Raw genomic sequence first — 18,803 nt, forward strand, 5'->3', positions numbered from 1 at the left:
GAGGTTTGGCAATCACAGAGCTAAGCTCGCTAAGTACCCTGGTATGAATACCATCTTGCCCTGGACCTTTGTTTATCTTAACATGTTCTAGTCTCTTTTGAATTTCATCATGTGTGAACCATGCATCATTAGTTGTATTACTAGCAATGGGACTATTAAGAAGGAAAACTTTACTTACTGGTTCCTCATTTGTGTAGACAGATGAAAAATATGAGTTCAGAATCTGCGCTTTTATTTTGTTTCCATCAACCAGCTTACCCCCCTCTGATAGTAAGGGTCCCACCCCTTCCTGCTTCATTTTTTTACTATTAACATATTTTTAAATAGTTCGGCCAAATCCAATTCCTGCTGAAAAAGTCTGAATCCTGGCCGAATCCCGAACTGGATCCTGGATTCGGTGCATCCCTAATTATCTGTACACTAGTAATCTAATTATCTACCTCACAAGCACCAAGCATAGAGTATCTTTAATCTCCCTGTTTGCCTTGTTAAATTCAAACAGGGATTTTTCAAAATTAAAACAAAAGGGAAAAAACATGTTCAGTGCAAGGCCTATTCATTGAACTCATGTTGAACATTCTACTGCTCCTTTAAATGAAGCCAATAACTTACAAACCTAATTTTTTTTTAACTGAAGGCTATGGGCCAGATTTACTAAAGGGCGAAGTGACTACTGCTGGTGACAATTCGCCAGCGTTACCTCTTTCAGCACCTCGCCGATTTATGGGCTCAGGCATAACTTCACTAGCGAAAGAGACAGACGCTAGTGCTCATTCGCACTCTGTCGCCAGGTGAATTTTCTCTCTGGTGAAGGGACGTTACTCTGTAACTCACTAAGATACGGATTTTACTGAACGTTACCAGACTTTCCTTCGCCAGCTCAGACCAGCAAAGTGCATTGGAATGCATAGAACTTCCTCATTCTTCTTATACTTACATCATATTTTTAGTGGAAAAAGTTTCTAAGTCCCAAAAAATGCTGGCGTCTTTACCTTTAAGCAGAGTGATAGCCTGCAAAAGTCCTAAAAATAATTTTTTGGGTATCTGGGTTCCCCCATACATTTTCTAACATTTGGAACACAAACTATACAGTGGGCTCATGTGTAGGACATTATAACAACTCTATTTTCTTTATTAAGGTTCCCTGGACTTGTGTAATGTATTTGCAGCAACATATATGACCATTCAACTTTATAATTTCCCGCCATGTGCAAATTAGCCTGAGCGAACACCTTTACCTTGACTTTGATTGCCGGAGTAATGCTAGTGAAAATTCACCCCTGGACGCAACTTCGCATTTTAGTAAATTAGCGGTCCGAGTGAATTTTTTCCTGGCAGATGGATGCGAATTTCGCCGCTTAGTAAATTTACCCCTATGTTTGTTGTTCCTAATAGATCCATTTACCCTGCACACAAATACTGTCAGTTTGTAAAATAAAATTAAAGTTCTAAAGCTTGCTTTATCTATATCTATATAATGTCATTTTTATGTGGGTTTTAATATGCCCTTAAACAGTACAAATGATATAGCCTTTTCTATGCAGTAGCAAACTGATACAAACTGTACATTCCGGCATTAAATTAATTTTTAATTAATTATGCATATTGTAGATGACTAGTTACATTTAATTACCATACTGCTTGGCAAAGGTATATAATGTGTACTATACTGTTAATTAAGACTATGTGTAGTTTGCAGTGTGACAGCAAAGAATAACTTATGAGTGTCGACGGCTGCCTCTGTGGACTTGCAGTTAACTGAATTAACTAACATAGTATAATTTATATCCTAATAATTACTGACTGTCCTGAACAATCTTTTTCATAAAATGTTAGCACCATAAAAAAAATCTAAGCAATTATCTTGAGAGCTTAGAGGTACATAGCTAGATAAATGGAAAAGGAAATGTCTTTGTCAAAAAATGGAACTCACAGCAAAATAAACCAGATAATTCCTTCTAAGTCTCCAACTCAGCTTTTCCTAGAGACAATGGAATGTCAGTGGGGGAACATTGCTATCCATGATGACTAACAAATATCCCACACCACCCTGGCTTCCCCCACCACCATCATACTTCTTCCTGAGTAACGTGATGCAAATACTATACATTCTATCTGCTAAAACATCTGAAAGAAGATGGCTGGCTTATTCATTCATTCATTTCATTAATATCTGTACAATCTTTTCTAAAATTAACAAAAAAAATGGAATTTCAAAGCATACAGAAACAAAGCCAGGGCATATAATGAAACCTTGATAGAATTGCCTAATTAGTAGTTAATATGGGAAATTAAAGGTCAGCCTCCAATGCATACAGAAATACACAAAGGTCTTTTGTTATGGCATCAAAATGTCAGTATAAATGATATCACATGATATCCCCAGAGTCTTTTTAGAACAACGATTTAACTATTTAATGATTGACCTTATATTGTTTTTAAAATATCACACTTGTGAATATTAGACCCCATATATTTTTATGGAACACTGTGTTGGGGAAGATGATCCAGTCAGTAATAGTGTGCTTGGGAGAATAGAATTCTATAAGTATTTGAGAAATCTTTCTTGATAAAGTATGTTCAGGCATTTGTAACTGACCAGTGAAAATGACCAGTGAACATTTAATATTAGGAAATAATGAATGGTAGTTGTATTGCTGCTTGCAGCGTGTAATAAAATACTCTCTGGGTATTGCTGTTTGGACGAGTTTTGATGAAGAACCTTATAAAAACATCCAACTATTTCTCTATGCCAGTGGAATGAATATATGTGTTAAATGGAACTACTTGCTAGTTACTTTTTTTTTTAATTGTTTTTGCTATGCTGTGGGTGCAGGAGCATTGTATGGGTGATTTAGCCATGATCAATACAAATTTACCTTTATTTTTTCATAATTCTGAAGAACCAATCACATTCAGTTTCCAACCTTTATTGTACTGACTGCCTGGTTTCAGGGTGATGAAAAGGCATTTCACTTCAGGTATGGCATCCATTACCTGGAAATCTGTTATCCAGAAAGCTCCAAATGGCATAGACTCCATTATAATCAAATAATTAAAAATTTTACAACCCATTTTTTTCAGTAATAATAAAACAGTGCCTTGTACTTGATCCCAACTAAAGTATAATTAATCTTTATTGGAGACGAAACAATCCAACAAGGTTTATTTAATGTTTAAATACTTTTTTAGCAGACAGTATAGAGATCCAAATTAGGGAATGACTCTTATCTGGAAAACCCTAAGTCTCGAGCATTGTAGATAATAGGTTCTGTACAGTATCTGTATATTTATGTATACACTTAGGCAGACACGGATAGCATAACCATGGCAAATGTATTGGTCCTCTTCAGACAATGACTAATTTGAATGTTAGGCTTAGAACTAGGGCATATTAAGCATTTTGACAACTGCTATACTTAGCAAATGATTTCACACTAATAACAAAGGAGACGCTCAGGAAGAACATTGGGGGGGGGGGAGGTTGTCACCTGAAAATATAGACAGACACCAAGTTTTAATAAAAATTGACAAACAGAAATGCATTTGTTGTTCATTTATATTACAGTGTTGCTAAAAGGACCTGTGTTATTTCACACTTTCAGCAATTTCAGCTTCTCAGCTAATCCAGCAGCTCTGTCTTGATCAGTTTCAGTCATTATTATTATTTCTGTATGCATGAAGCTGATAAGTAGCATGGTTCATTTTCCTCTTGGGCAAGCACAGTAAAAAAAATTAAAAAAAGAAAAAAATATCATGCTAATAATTACCTTTGCCAAAGATGGGGATGGCTAACTGCACTTGATTGCTTTCAACTCTTGTAATGAAATATGGCTGCTTAAAGAAACAAAATGTGATAGCAGTCTCATATTTCTAATGCGGTTCCACTGCAAAGCTTACAACAGTATTTTCTTTCAGCGTTATCTGTGCAATAGCATTGTAATTAAAGGGCAAATCGTGGTCTAATTACTAATTCCACGGCACATCAAAAGGGCAGTACGTTTATATTCGTAGAATAAGAGTTTCATATTTGAACTTTGTAGTTCAGTGTGTGCTGCATGTCTAGGGGTATAAAGGATCATTTTGTCATTTCATGGACAGAGAGTTGGTGAAAAAAAATATGCCGGAACGTAATCCAATGGCGACTAGAGGAATTGTTTGTGAACAGCGAAGTGTTTTTTTTTTTAAAGATTTCTTACCTGACTGCAATTACGATCAGGAGCACCTGAGGAAGTCACGAACGAGTGATAAAATGCGTTGGGCTTTATAAGCCATAAGTATTTGGATATAATATTCCAATAAACACAAGTGATTGAACATATCAGAGACTGTGATGAACATTTAAACAGAACATTCAGCTAAATAAACTGCATTAATTATAACTGGAGGACTCACACACACCGCTGCTGACAAAGAAAGGTGCATGTTACCAACTACCATTAAGTAGTGATGGTCAAATAAATTCACCAGGCATGAATTTGCAGTGAATTTCTGCATTTTCCCGCCGGTGAATACATTTGCGAAACTGGCATGAAAATTCGCCCGCGAAAGTTGGCCAGCGTCAAAAGATTTCAGATGCGTGGCGGTAATGTCGCTCGCATCAAAAACATTGCACGTCAACATTATTTAGACGCCCATTGACTTTAACACCAGTGTCAGAATTGACGCAGGCAAAATTCATGTTTCACAAATTTCTCATAGTTTTGCGAATTTCGTGGAAAATTTGCAAACTTTTTGGCTAAACTAACCAGGACAAATTCATTCATCACTATCCCTGAGCTGCTGGCAGCTGTATAAGTGGCTTAGTCCACATTAAAGTACATATTCTTACCAGTGATGATACCATAAGGGAATGAGTTAAACATATATGTGTTTCTTCTACATGGGACAAAATGTGGTGGGTGAGATCCCAGAAAGATTGGGCTGGGTTATGAGTTAGACGTAAGATAACTGAAAAATATCATATGTGTACCAAATGGTAGTACAGGTATGGGACCTGTTATCCAGAATGCTCGGGACCTGGGGTTTTCCTTTGTGGGCTGATACCACAGATGAGCTCTCTTTCTCAGGGGCAAGCCCTCGCAACGCGGTGGAGGCAGGGTGTAGTGTAACTGTAACTGCGAGCGATAACACAATGATGGGCGCCAGTAGTTCTTTAACGGTTGAACATAGAACTGTATTTATTGAAAGCATAAGGAGGCCTCACTCCGAACTCCTACCTCCCTGGACCATGACCCAAGGAGGTAACCATACAATAAACACCAGGGGTACTGGCCCCTTCCCCTATGGCAAGCATTCCCTCGCCAAGCCACCATGTTGTGACATAACTGGATCCCGCTTCAGAAATATCCAAAGCTACTAAAACCCACATAGCACTTACCCTTTCGCCAAACCATTACGGGCAGGTGGGTGGGATGCTGCTCTCACTGACGATCCAAAGTGAAGATCTCAAGCTCCCCCTCCCTTCTCACCCTGACCTTAATCTCACCCTCTAGCTCCCTGCCTTCCTAGCCCTGTCAAGGCTCCCCTACTCTACCCTTTGGGTCCGGGCAGCTCCATTATGTTTGTTTAATATGTAAATCAATAAACATCATTTAAAAAAGTCACTTTACAAATGTCATATAGCATATAGCAATGGTTGTCATAAAAATGATTACAGAAGGATGTTTAATCTATCATTGACAGTTACTATACTTGTGTATGTATATACATGTATATAGTTCCACAGTTTGATAGGACTGCACATTTATTTTATAATATATTTCATTTCACAGTCCTGCTGTTAGTAAACAGAAAAGATGTTAAGCTCCCAGAGAAGTAAATAAGAATTGCTTCCCTCAGCTAACCTGTAGCTAAGCAACTATACATGTAATACCCCTTGAAACAGTGACAATTATTCTTTTTCTCTGAAGGCCTTACATACATATAGTTAACACTGGCTACTTTCTCATTTGCAGCATTGATTCCAAGGTTACAATATGGTTTAGAAGAGCCTACAATAAGAGAACTAAAAACAACTTGTTTATTTAAAGCTATTTATTTATTAATGTTGACTTTTAAAACTCACACATGTTACAGTAGTAACTTGCAACTCACAAACCCATGTTAGGATGGACCCTAGCTTTGTATCTTTGTACAGTGTAACTTCCCAAAGACTATAAAGTATAGATGTACAAGGTAAATTGTTATTATACAGTAGATAAGCAAACTGTCACTTTTGTTTCACATCCCAGGTACAAATGAATCTATCAATGACAACATCAAATAAATCAAGTGTAACATCTAAAATGACCACTTTCCTGGGAATCTAGTATTGTCTAGACATGGATGTGATCATTTATCCTGAGACAGTTAGAGACAGGCATTTCCTATTTTGAACAATGCGCAAAACAATTTCCACGCAAATGATGGATTCTGTTTACTTGCAAAAAGGCAATACTGAGATGTTGTTTGAAGATGACAGTTTAAGTAACAAACCTGTTTCTATTTTGCAGAGGAAACTTCTTCTGATGTATTGAGATAGCATAAAATGAGGTTTGAGATACTTGGGTTCCTTCTTTTGCATATAAGGCTATTTATAAAGTAATTGTAATATTTTAGATAAAATCTAAAAAGAATGTTGTTAGACATTTATATAACATAAGATTTCTTGTAGCTAAGATATTTCTTCACTTGGAGGTCAAGTCCAGCTTTGAAGGTTATATGACCTGGGAGTCTGATAATTGCCAATTTTATTAAATTAAATGTAAAAATAAAACATTGTGGTGCTCAATTAAAGTTTATGCAATATAATAACGGATGTTGCAGATTTTAAGAATGGTCAAGTCATCCCCCCAAGATGACTTTATATACAGGAGGTCATAACCTGTCTTCAGATAATGTACAGTGAGGTAGGGGTTTAGAAACAGTGACTAGTAATAGAGCATAGACCAGAGAAATCGTGAACTTGCACCACATGACTGTGAAGATTTTTATTCATCCAGGTCATGGTATATCTAATATAGGTAAATCTACAACAACTGAACTTCTCATCAGCTGGATTCTCACTGAAATATTGGAATAGGGTTCTCCAAACTATACTATAGATATGATACATTTGGGTCAATTTAAGCTGGGTTTCCCTGAAGATTGCTTGTGCCACTAAATTTCTAAAGTGGCATCCAAAATAGCAACACCATATCAATTCATTAATCTAATATATCTGAACCACTTTTAATAAACAGCCAGTGACATTATAAAGCAAACATATGTTTGTATCTGTGCAACTAGCAATGGGTTTCCGCTGTAGCAATATCCCCTACTAAATGCAATATCTCAATTGGAATTCTGGCATGTGAGAAGGGGGTAAACTACATAGGATAAGGATAAGCACACACGTAAATAATCCATACAATGAAACGATTAGATACAAGAACAATATTTTGTTTATTATGTGCTATTACATGGTATTGTTATTAAAAACATGTATTACTCATGCGAATTACCTTAAATTTTTACAATAACAAACCATGCCTGTCCTACAGGGATACATACAAGGGAGAAAAATGTAAATTCAAAAAAAGCAAGAAAACTGGAAAGCTTTTGAAAAAAGTAATTATTTGTGGTGCACTATTTGACAACGATAAGTTTTTGTGAAGGTGAACTACCCCTTTAAAAATAATGATTTTCATATCCTCAAGGTGGTTTTCTTGAATGGCAAACAACATCAGTCTTTTATGTACAAAGTGTGGTATAATCAGTGAGATAGTTGATCAAACTTCTTTGATGATGTGCTTGTATAATGAGCGTAGTTTAAATTAGGGAACATAAATAACAGTGCTAATCAAGGAATAGTTCAGCATGCAATTTGCATTGCACACAATGATGTTTCGGGGGATACTTTCAATATTGAAAAAAAAAACAGACAAGAACTGATATTTAACCCCTTACATGCTTCACACTTTTCTGTCTTTCATTGAAAAAGATTGCATGACTTTGGATATTTTTTTAAATTCTTTTCAGATAGTGTAGTCATTCTGAAAGAACAGATACAACAGTGACTTTACCACATCACCAAATGCTTGAGTGGTTTTGCCCTCAGTTGACATCTTATTCTGTAGAAGTACATGTCCCCCAATAAGGTGGCCTTAATAATAATAGAGGATGTTTGAAAGAAGCCGGCAACGTAAAGCAATTGATTTTTTAATCTGTAATTCCTTCTATATCAATGTCAAATTTAAAAATGTGCTTTAAAGGTAAATTGCTTTCAGATTTTTAGATCTCACAGTGAGTGATCATTTTTATTTTGGTTTTATCTTTATAATGCCTTCTGTTGTTAAAAAAAACAACAACAACCTTGACTCATGCTTACTGATATATTAATTTAACTGAACTATTCATTAAGCTGTTTGGATAGACATTTTTGCCAAGAGCTAAGAAAACTGTTTCCTAATTCTCTGTTGGTTGCAATTGCAACTAGAAAACTAATGCAAAAATAACCTCCTGTGACAGAAACAAGGTGATGCTATTAAAACAGAGTCCTCCTACTATGCCGAGTTATTGGAGAGACTGCAGGTGGCAGCTGTGACAAATGCTGGGCCAGAATATTATTCTGCCTTATTCATGGCTTCAACATTTCTTGGAACTTGGAAGATTCAGTGATTAGAGATGTCGCGAACTGTTCGCTGGCGAACTTGTTCGCGCGAACATCGGGTGTTCGCGCTCGCCGGAAGTTCGCGAACGTCGCGCGACGTTCGCCATTTTGGGTTCGCCATTGTTGGCGCTTTTTTTTGCCCTCTCACCCCAGACCAGCAGGTACATGGCAGCCAATCAGGAAGCTCTCCCCTGGACCACTCCCCTTCCCTATAAAAACCGAAGCCCTGCAGCGTTTTTTCACTCTGCCTGTGTGTGCTGAAGAGATAGTGTAGGGAGAGAGCTGCTGCCTGTTAGTGATTTCAGGGACAGTTGAAAGTTTGCTGGCTAGTAATCGTTTTGATACTGCTCTGTTATTGGAGGGACAGAAGTCTGCAGGGGTTTGAGGGACATTTTAGCTTAGGTAGCTTTGCTGGCTAGTAATCTACCTTCTACTGCAGTGCTCTGTATGTAGCTGCAGTGGGCAGCTGTCCTGCTTCTGATCTCATCTGCTGACTGCTGCAATAACAGTAGTCCTTGTAAGGACTGCTTTTATTTATTTTTTTGTTGTTTTACTACTACTACTACTACTACTACTATAAGAGCCCAGTGCTATTAGTCTAGCAGTGTTGGGGAGTGGGACTGGTGTGCTAATCTGCTGCTCCTAGTAGTTCAGCAGCACCAACTTTAATTTTTTTTTTTAATATTCATTTTTTTTTTATTTTACTTTTTTTTATTTTACTACCGCTGTAGTAGTGTATAAGTTGACCTTTTAGGCATTATTTGCCCTGTAGGCATTATTTGCACACTGTTTTCTTCAACCCGCCATCGAGCTGTGTGACCTTGTTCCCATTCTGTCTAAATATCCATAATATTACCGTCTCCAGAAAAAACACCGGAGTCACTTTTTTCAAGCAGCATTCATATATTTTACGTAATCCGTATCCACCGCTGTAGTAGTGTATACGTTGGCTTTGTAGGCATTATTTGCACACTGTTTTCTTCAACCCGCCATCGAGCTGTGTGACCTTGTTCCCATTCTGTCTAAATATCCATAATATTACCGTCTCCAGAAAAAACACCGGAGTCACTTTTTTCAAGCAGCATTCATATATTTTACGTAATCCGTATCCACCGCTGTAGTAGTGTATACGTTGGCCTTGTAGGCATTATTTGCACACTGTTTTCTTCAACCCGCCATCGAGCTGTGTGACCTTGTTCCCATTCTGTCTAAATATCCATAATATTACCGTCTCCAGAAAAAACACCGGAGTCACTTTTTTCAAGCAGCCATAATATATTTTACGTAATCCGTATCCACCGCTGTAGTAGTGTATACGTTGGCCTTGTAGGCATTATTTGCACACTGTTTTCTTCAACCCGCCATCGAGCTGTGTGACCTTGTTCCCATTCTGTCTAAATATCCATAATATTACCGTCTCCAGAAAAAACACCGGAGTCACTTTTTTCAAGCAGCCATAATATATTTTACGTAATCCGTATCCACCGCTGTAGTAGTGTATACGTTGGCCTTGTAGGCATTATTTGCACACTGTTTTCTTCAACCCGCCATCGAGCTGTGTGACCTTGTTCCCATTCTGTCTAAATATCCATAATATTACCGTCTCCAGAAAAAACACCGGAGTGACTTTTTTCAAGCAGCCATAATATATTTTACGTAATCCGTATCCACCGCTGTAGTAGTGTATACGTTGACCTTGTAGGCATTGTTTGCCCAGTTTTTTTGGCCGCAGCCACTGAAGCACAGAGGCCAGAAAAAATATGCCATATAAATGCTGAAAATAGTCATTTTTTGCCATACGTTGACTCAACGTATATGGCAAAAAATGACTATTTTCAGCATTTATATGGCATATTTTTTCTGGCAACTGTGCTTCAGTGGCTGCGACCAAAAAAACTGGGCAAACAATGCCTACAAGGTCAACGTATGGCAAAAAATGACTATTTTCAGCATTTATATGGCATATTTTTTCTGGCAACTGTGCTTCAGTGGCTGCAACCAAAAAAACTGGGCAAACAATGTCTACAAGGTCAACGTATGGCGAAAAATGACTATTTTCAGCATTTATATGGCATATTTTTTCTGGCAACTGTGCTTCAGTGGCTGCGTCCAAAAAAACTGGGCAAACAATGCCTACAAGGTCAACGTATGGCAGTTGTTTAAAGAGAACAGTAGATTACTAGCCAGCAAAACTACCTAAGCTAAAATGTCCCTCAAATCCCTGCAGACTTCTGTCCCTCCAATACAGAGCAGTATCAAGCAGATTACTAGCCAGCAAACTTACTATCATCTGTCCCTGAAATCACTAACAGCTCTCCCCCTACACTATCTCTTCCAAGCACACACAGGCAGATTTTTCAGATACATTTTTGCCCTTGATCCCCCTCTGGCATGCCACTGTCCAGGTCGTTGCACCCTTTAAACAACTTTAAAATCATTTTTCTGGCCAGAAATGTCTTTTCTAGATGTTAAAGTTCGCCTTCCCATTGAAGTCTATGGGGTTCGCGAACCGTTCGCGAACCGCTCGCATTTTTGCGCAAGTTCGCGAATATGTTCGCGAACTTTTTTTCCGACGTTCGCTACATCCCTATGTGATTTTATGCCAGGGATTATCTGATCATCTTCCATAAATACTTACGTTCGGCAGCACTAAATTTTGAGGCCATGAGAGTGCCTCTTCAATGAGAGTTGTGTCTAAGGGCCTGAAGCAAGGGTCCCCATTTTTTCTTTTACCCATGTGCCACATTCAAGTGTATAAAGTGTTGGGGAGCAACAGAAGCATGACAAAAAGTTCCTGGGTGGTGCCAAATATAGGCTATAGTTGGCTATTTGGTGGCCCTTTTTGGACTGGCAGGCTACAGGAGGCTCTGTTTGGCCAAAACTCTGGCTTTATGCCACCAAAACTTGCCTCCAAGCCTCAAACATAATCACCTGCTTCAAGTCCACAAGCAATAACATCCAACATGTTGCTCATGAGCCACTCGTTGGGGACCACTGACCTAAAGCATATTCTCTCCAACCACATATAGTTCTTCTTTCTTTCTCTTCTGCTACCCATTGTAATCTTCACCAAGATTACCATAGCATTTCTACTTACAATCATTTATTTTGGTCTCAAACAAGCAGCTGTATATATTGGAAAGTTGCTTAGAATTACAATCTTTTTGATTATGCAAAACATATTTTGGGTCAAGAACCATATGAGTATATCAATATAGCAGTATATCAGTCCTGGTTAATTATTGTTTCAGCCTAAAACTCAGTTTTAACCATTAACCGATCAGCACATGTGTCAGTGCTAATTAATTGTAATTAATTGTAATTGGCTGCTCAGTGCCAGAGCAGCTCTATTCAGGTGCTATCAGGGACTCCTGCAACTCTGTACTTACGGGAACTGGTTTTAGACACACCGCCACTAGTCCAGTTCCATCACTTTGCTTATCTGGCTCCTGGAGAAGGGTGATCTGCAACTTTTGAGTGCTTGGCTCTTTCCCCTCACTCTCCAGAGGCGGCCAGAATGGGCCCAGCCAGCACTCCTGCAGGCAGAATAGACATATGGCCCTGATTTCAGCAAGGGACCCAAATACAACTCCACACCCACCACAAACTAGGATTGCTGTGTATCGGCCCCTTTCTGACGCTTTCTCAGTAAAGGCACTGGCCCAGATGTTATAGCAGCCAGTGTGTAAAGACCATCTCTTGCCACAGAACTCTGGACATTCTCATCTGCAACAGCTTATGCCATTTTTCAGGGTTCATCATGGCAGCTCCCTTGCAATGGCCTGCATACACCTCTACCACTTCTGCCATCTTTCAGCTGCATACTTCGCCAGTCCAAGTTGGTGGCAACTGCATCACTTATGTGTATGGGGTCTCTTTTGGCACTCTTCGCCACCTCCTGGCACAGGCCTGCTCCATCAACAGGTGTTAACAGCCCATCTACCGATAAGACAGTCATGCTTCCAACTCTACACAATGGTATGCTTCCCCACTGTGCTTCTCTGGCAGCTTCATGGTGCAAAGAGATGATTCCCAGCATGTTTCCATACTAGCGCCCCAAACCAAAACCACTGAACTCCACCTTCAGGCTCTCTTTACCACTTTCATCTTTCTGCCTACAGTGTCACATCTCATTTTGCTTCACTTTCTGGGCAACCTCACATACCCGCTCCATACTGATGCAATCCTTCTAATTATGCCAAATGTTATGTGGTGTCCCATGCTCCCTTTGGGAGATATTTAAAAGTAACACAATCCACAGTTCTTTTTGTAGGAAAATCCTTGCCACACCATAGCTCTGAATAAACAGAAGGTGCACACTCACTTGCGATGAACTTAAGAATTAATTTATTGTCCTCTACCAGTGGTGCAGCACAATTATCGAACATGTATTCTCCTCACATAAACTACTAGAGTTTTCTTTATCAGTCAAAGAGGAGGTACCTCACTCTGCTTCCCTTTTTATAGCTTCTCCATGGGGCATTCCCCTTCCCAATAATGCCACCTGGTGGCTGAACATAATATAACAGTAATTACATTTTCCCACTCCTTACAAAATGAAATGTACCGTATATTGCCTCTTTTTTTGTAAAGCATTAGATACTTGTATAATGTATGCAATGATAAAACAGGATAGAAAAGCAGGATAAAACATAATGTCATGCTTAATTATTATATGGCAACAATTTATGTATGTATATATATATATATATACAGAAGTAGTATATAGACCCGCACACCAATGTTTCTTTCCAATAAAGTGTTTATTTAGTACATTAATCTGACGTTTCGGCCCACATTAGGGCCTTTTTCAAGGATCCTTGAAAAAGGCCCTAATGTGGGCCGAAACGTCGGATTAATGTACTAAATAAACACTTTATTGGAAAGAAACATTGGTGTGCGGGTCTATATACTACTTCTGCATATGAAAACAATTGACCCTGCACCCGCAAACAATAACAAGAAGTCCGGTGTACAGAGTGCGGTTGCTTAATACAGCATATATATATATATATATATATATATATATATATATATATATATATATATATATATATATATATATATATATATATATACTTAAATAATTTCTTTAGAAAATACATTTTCTGTTTCATAAGGAAATTATAGAAACAGTAAACAATTACAGCTTCAGGCATTTGAAGTCACAGTATGATGTCATGGGACTGCTTGGAAGATTGAATGAAAAAAACACAGATCACTGAAGTCAAATAGGAAATACGAAGCAAAAAAAAAGCAATCAAAATGGGAAGTAATTTCATAAAAACAATGAACTCGTGCTGTGCGCTTGCCCCATGTCAAAACGTGTCATACTGTGCTTCATGTTTTTTCAGCATGTCATCAGAAAAAGCAACTTGGTTCAGTGGAACAGAAGGCATTCCAAAAATAATGTAGTAATAGCAAAGTCAGAAGGACAGAAAATTATGATTGCAAATGTAATGGTGCATAGCTTTATTAGTGAGGAAAATGGGAAACTTTGACAGGACTAAAAAGATATCTCAGGCATAATCTCGGATTTTACCACACAATTCCATCATGGAAATAAACAGGTAAAATATAACATTACAGTATAACAATAAGAAGACCTTATTAATGATAATCAATATAAATGTACTGGTCATTGAAAAGTCTTTTTTAGTAGTAGTACGGTAAAAGGTTGACCCTCATCACACCATGATAGTGGATCATCTTGCAGTACATTTGATGCCACTTGGTTAAAAAAGTTTAGGTGCTCCATCAACAGTGGTTTTGTCCACTTCACCTTATGAAATGTAGATGGACTGGAGAGCAAGCTGTACAAGCCTGCAATTGAAAATGGTTGGTGTGTTTTTTTGCAACCCACCCCCCTCCCCCCCCAAAAAAAAGACTGCAAGACTTTAAGTCTATAAGGCTTTAATTTTTTCATTATTAATTTAATTTTCTTTTCTTTTCAGGCCCTCTCACGTTCATTTTCTGTTCTAATTTCTTGAAAATTCCCTAGATTAACACTAGCAACCAGATAGCAGTTGAAATTATAAGCCTGGGAGTTGTAGAATAAAAAATTGAAATTTTTTTTTGTAAAAATGCAGATCAAATGCATTGTCCTAGAGGGTAGTGATGGGCGAATAAATTTAGCAGGTGCAAATTTGTGGTGAATTGCCGTGTTTTGCTAAATTCGCTAAACTGCAGCGAATATTCGGCAGCATCAAAAATTTTAGGATGCATGTCAGAAAAGTTGTTCATGTCAAAACAGTTGCGCGTCAACATTAATCAGATGCCCATTGACTTTAACTCAGGTGTCAAAATTGACGTGAACGTCAGAATTGACACAGGTGTCAAAATTCGTGTTTTGCGAATTTTCCGCCATTTTGCAAATTTCATGGGAAATTCACGAATTTTTCGGCGAAGCGAGACATGGGATGAATTCACCCATCACTATTAGAGGGTTATTTATTAAAAGCCGAATGTTAAACTCAAAAAAAAATTCGATTTAGTGATTCGGGGAAAAGGCCCGAAAAACGTGAGCGTTTTGGTTTCGCTTGATTTGGTCAAGTTTTTCCACGATCGAGCATGGGAGTTTGGTTGTTGTTTTTTTTAATAAGATAAATTTGGATTTTAGTATCGTTATCTACTTCATACTCAAAGTCAATTTCAAGGTTAGCTAACACTTTAATATAGGAATGATTTGATAGTGCTGAAACAAGAATCTATAGATTAGCATGTAACCTTCTGATTATTCAGATCTCATGTTATGGCTGTTACTAACAAATATTAATCTTAACTTTTTGCGAAAATAAAACCAACAGATATTTTACATTGAAACAGTAGTAGTGTTTTTACACTTAAAAACTATGTGTCCAGGCTTATCGGTTTAGTTACTCTGTGTGAAAAATCTGGAGAAGGGCGAGGTTTGTATAATCCCATGCACCTCAAAAATGAATTTCTTGAGATGCTTGGAATTGTAGTTCAACAGTATTTTGTGAGACATCACAGTTGAATAGGTTCCAAACACTTACTACTATTGAATGATTTAATCTTAACCACAGAGGGTTTGTTTTTAGAATCTTGGGCTCTATGATTTAGAAACATTCGAAATTAAACAAAATTTATAAATCAAAAATGCATAAAGCTCAAATGTAAAACTTCACCATCTAAAAGCTATCGAGTTCATGTAGACGTCAATAAGAACCAACTATGTTAATTTTAAGGCACTTTTTTAAAGCAAGTTTTTAGAATTTATCAATCCCCGAAAATGTGAAATAAAGTAAGCTATTCATTTTTTTCTATTGAAATTTTTATATTCTGATTCTGTATTCAATGTAGAAAAAACGGCTAACATTACACATGAATACGCCCATTAGTCTTCTGCATCTGTAAACAGAGCAGGTTATATGTAATAGCTTACCGTGGTGGTCTATTGGGAAGGGGTCGGCAGGGACGCCCACCGCGAGGTACGTCCTCTTCCTCTGGTGTTGCCGGTTCTTAGGGCACGCACGGCACGCCTCTGCTCCCTTTATAGGCGCATTTGCGCTGGCGTGCGGAATTCAAAATGTTTAAAAGGCGCATTTGGGCTTTAGATCATTGCCCGTTATAGGATCTGTTTCCTCGTGCATTTCCTGGTCCCTCTGTGCTGTATAGCTTCTGTGATCTGATATCTGTTGTGGCCCCTGCCTGTTTTTGGACAATTTTCACTTCTGCAATCCTGACCCTGCCTGGTAACCGATTTTCCTATTCCGTATCCCTTCTGATTGATCTCCTGGTTTGACCCTTGCCTGTTTGACTCCGATTGTATTCTGCCTGCCTCGACCCGGGCTGACCTGTCTATGCTTTTCTGTCTACGCCTTGTACTGCGACCTTCTGCCCAAAAGACTTCTGCGAACGTCGTGCCCCTTTGCTAGTCCAGAACCCTTCGCTTGGCACCTCTCTTATTTAAGACCTGGTGGCATCCAATTAGCTGAGGGCTCCTCCCGAGGTGAAAGGAGGCTGTTAAAGGTGGAAGCAAGAGCCGAGAACAGGGTGCTTAGCATTGGTTCTGAATTTAGGGTGCTGACCATGACATTATACTGTAGCTGAATAATTTGTAGATCTACAATGGATGGAAGTCCATTGGTTCATGGAGGAAGTGCTATTAGGATGGTATAATAAGTGAAATATATACTTTTTGCTATTGATCTCTCAAATCAGAATTAGAAATGTAAAACTCATTCTGTAAACCCATTTAAGGTCTAATTTACTAACAAAAGGTGTGTTCTTTAAAATACCATTAACTGTATCTATACACAATCCACTTAACTCATGCCTTTCACTAAAATATCTGTTTTGCTATATACAATTAGGATGCCAAGGATGGTTGGACCAAGTAAGCCTTGGAAATAACATCTGACTTGTATGTGTTTCCATGGCTCCCATTATGTTTGTCACATTCTTCTAATGAATTGCACATCATACTATTTCAGACACCGCAACCATGGCAGTCACATTGACATGGCAAACACATAGGGGACCATTTATCAAACTTCAGGTTTTTATTGGTCAAGGTTTTTAGAGGAAAAACTACATTTTTAGAGATTTATCATACCCCAAAGCTACTAAAAATCCGAATCCAAAAAATCTCAAGCCTGTGGAGGTCATGTAGAAGTCAATGGCAGATATCCCTGAAGTTGTCTTGACATCATGATTTGCGCTGGATAAACCAAAGAAAATTTGTGTTTTTTTTTTTTAATTTACTTGTGTAACGCTATTTTGTTGACACTCATCATTACATATTTTAATTAAAAAAATACAAAAAGCTATTTTGACAGCTAAATATTTTGTATTTTAATGTCTTTAGATTTTTAATTGGTGTTTGCTGTGCTTCAGGCTTATTTAAATCGTGTTTTTGCATTTTCCTTTGCTGACTTTGGAAATGTATTTGTATGTAAGTAAAACCAATAATATATTTTATATATATTTTAGATCTACCCTGAGACTGCAACAACAGGATGTTCCCTAGAGACACGTAAGTAGGATGCTTGCTAAAACATATTAAATATAGTCTTGATGATCCCAAGTGATTTTGAATAAATTAAATTTTACTTTATCCAGGGCACACGGAAAACACAAAAGGGGGTTGATTTGAATTTGAGTTTTTACACCGATTCAAGGTTTTTTGAGCTAAAACTCATAAACTTGAATCTAACTTACCAGAACTCGATTTTTCAAGCTTTATTAAGTGCAAAAAACTTCAATGCAAATATTTGGGATCCAACAAGTCACTGTTGTCCCAGCCAACATTTTTGCAATTTTTTCACTTCAATTTTTTTTTTTAGTTTTTTTAATTTGTTGTAAAATGTTGGAAGGCATTTAGTCAATCAAGTTGTTTCATAAATAAGCTCATATGCGCATTTGGTGAGTTTTCAAGTTTTTTCAACTTAAAAAAGTGTCTAAGATTAGAACATTTTCAAAGACAGAAATTAAAATTTCTGAATGTTTTTAAGTTGAAATAACTCAAAAATGAATTCAGAATTTTACACACTCGGATGTTTGCTTAGTTGTTACAAATTTTGAATCAAAAAAATGAACAAAGCCATGGAAAAATCTAATTAATCAAATTTGTATATTATTTTAAATGGGTCTACAAACTTCCTTTGATTCTACATGAATTTATGTAGTTAAAAAAAAAAATGAATTGCAGTAAGAATTCAAATGCTGATAAATCAGCCACAAAAATATATATACTGTTTGACTAACAATAACACAACCTTTACAGTAGCAAGGGTTTTACTATCAGAATATTTAGAAGCATGCAAGCAGCAAATTTAAGCATATCATTTTTTTTATTTTCAAGTTTTAAATGTACACTTTTTTAAGCACAAACTACTGAACAAACTACTGAAACTAAGCACTTGACAAGACATACTGTGGTGAAAATATGATTTTATATATATAATCGTTCATTCCAAGTTGACTGTATATCTAGAATTAAACATGCACCTCGCAATCAAACACATTTGAGTGCAGGTATTTAAGGTCTCTCAAACTATAGAGTTTTTGAATACTAACTACAGATCTATTATTTATGCATGAGCATAAACCCTTAGGGGCAGATTTATTAAATGTCGAAGTTAAAAAAACTTCGAACTTCGAATTCAAAAAGAACAACCGAATGGTGGTTGAAATCTTTTGGGGATCG

General features: G+C 37.4%; 1 protein-coding gene across 40 annotated transcripts in view; it reads left to right on the forward strand.

Annotated features, from left to right (window-relative positions):
- ptprd.L (protein tyrosine phosphatase receptor type D L homeolog) overlaps positions 1–18,803 on the forward strand; it is a 955,323-nt gene that overhangs the window by 351,306 nt on the left and 585,214 nt on the right. For all 40 annotated transcript variants that reach the window (XM_041563903.1, XM_041563907.1, XM_041563920.1 and 37 more), the window contains one exon: positions 17,588–17,630. The gene's annotated coding sequence lies outside the window, so the exon portion shown is untranslated. The remainder of the gene's footprint in view (positions 1–17,587; positions 17,631–18,803) is intronic.

The sequence above is a fragment of the Xenopus laevis genome, chromosome 1L (assembly GCF_017654675.1).
Source record: "Xenopus laevis strain J_2021 chromosome 1L, Xenopus_laevis_v10.1, whole genome shotgun sequence".
Classification (NCBI taxonomy): domain Eukaryota; kingdom Metazoa; phylum Chordata; class Amphibia; order Anura; family Pipidae; genus Xenopus; species Xenopus laevis.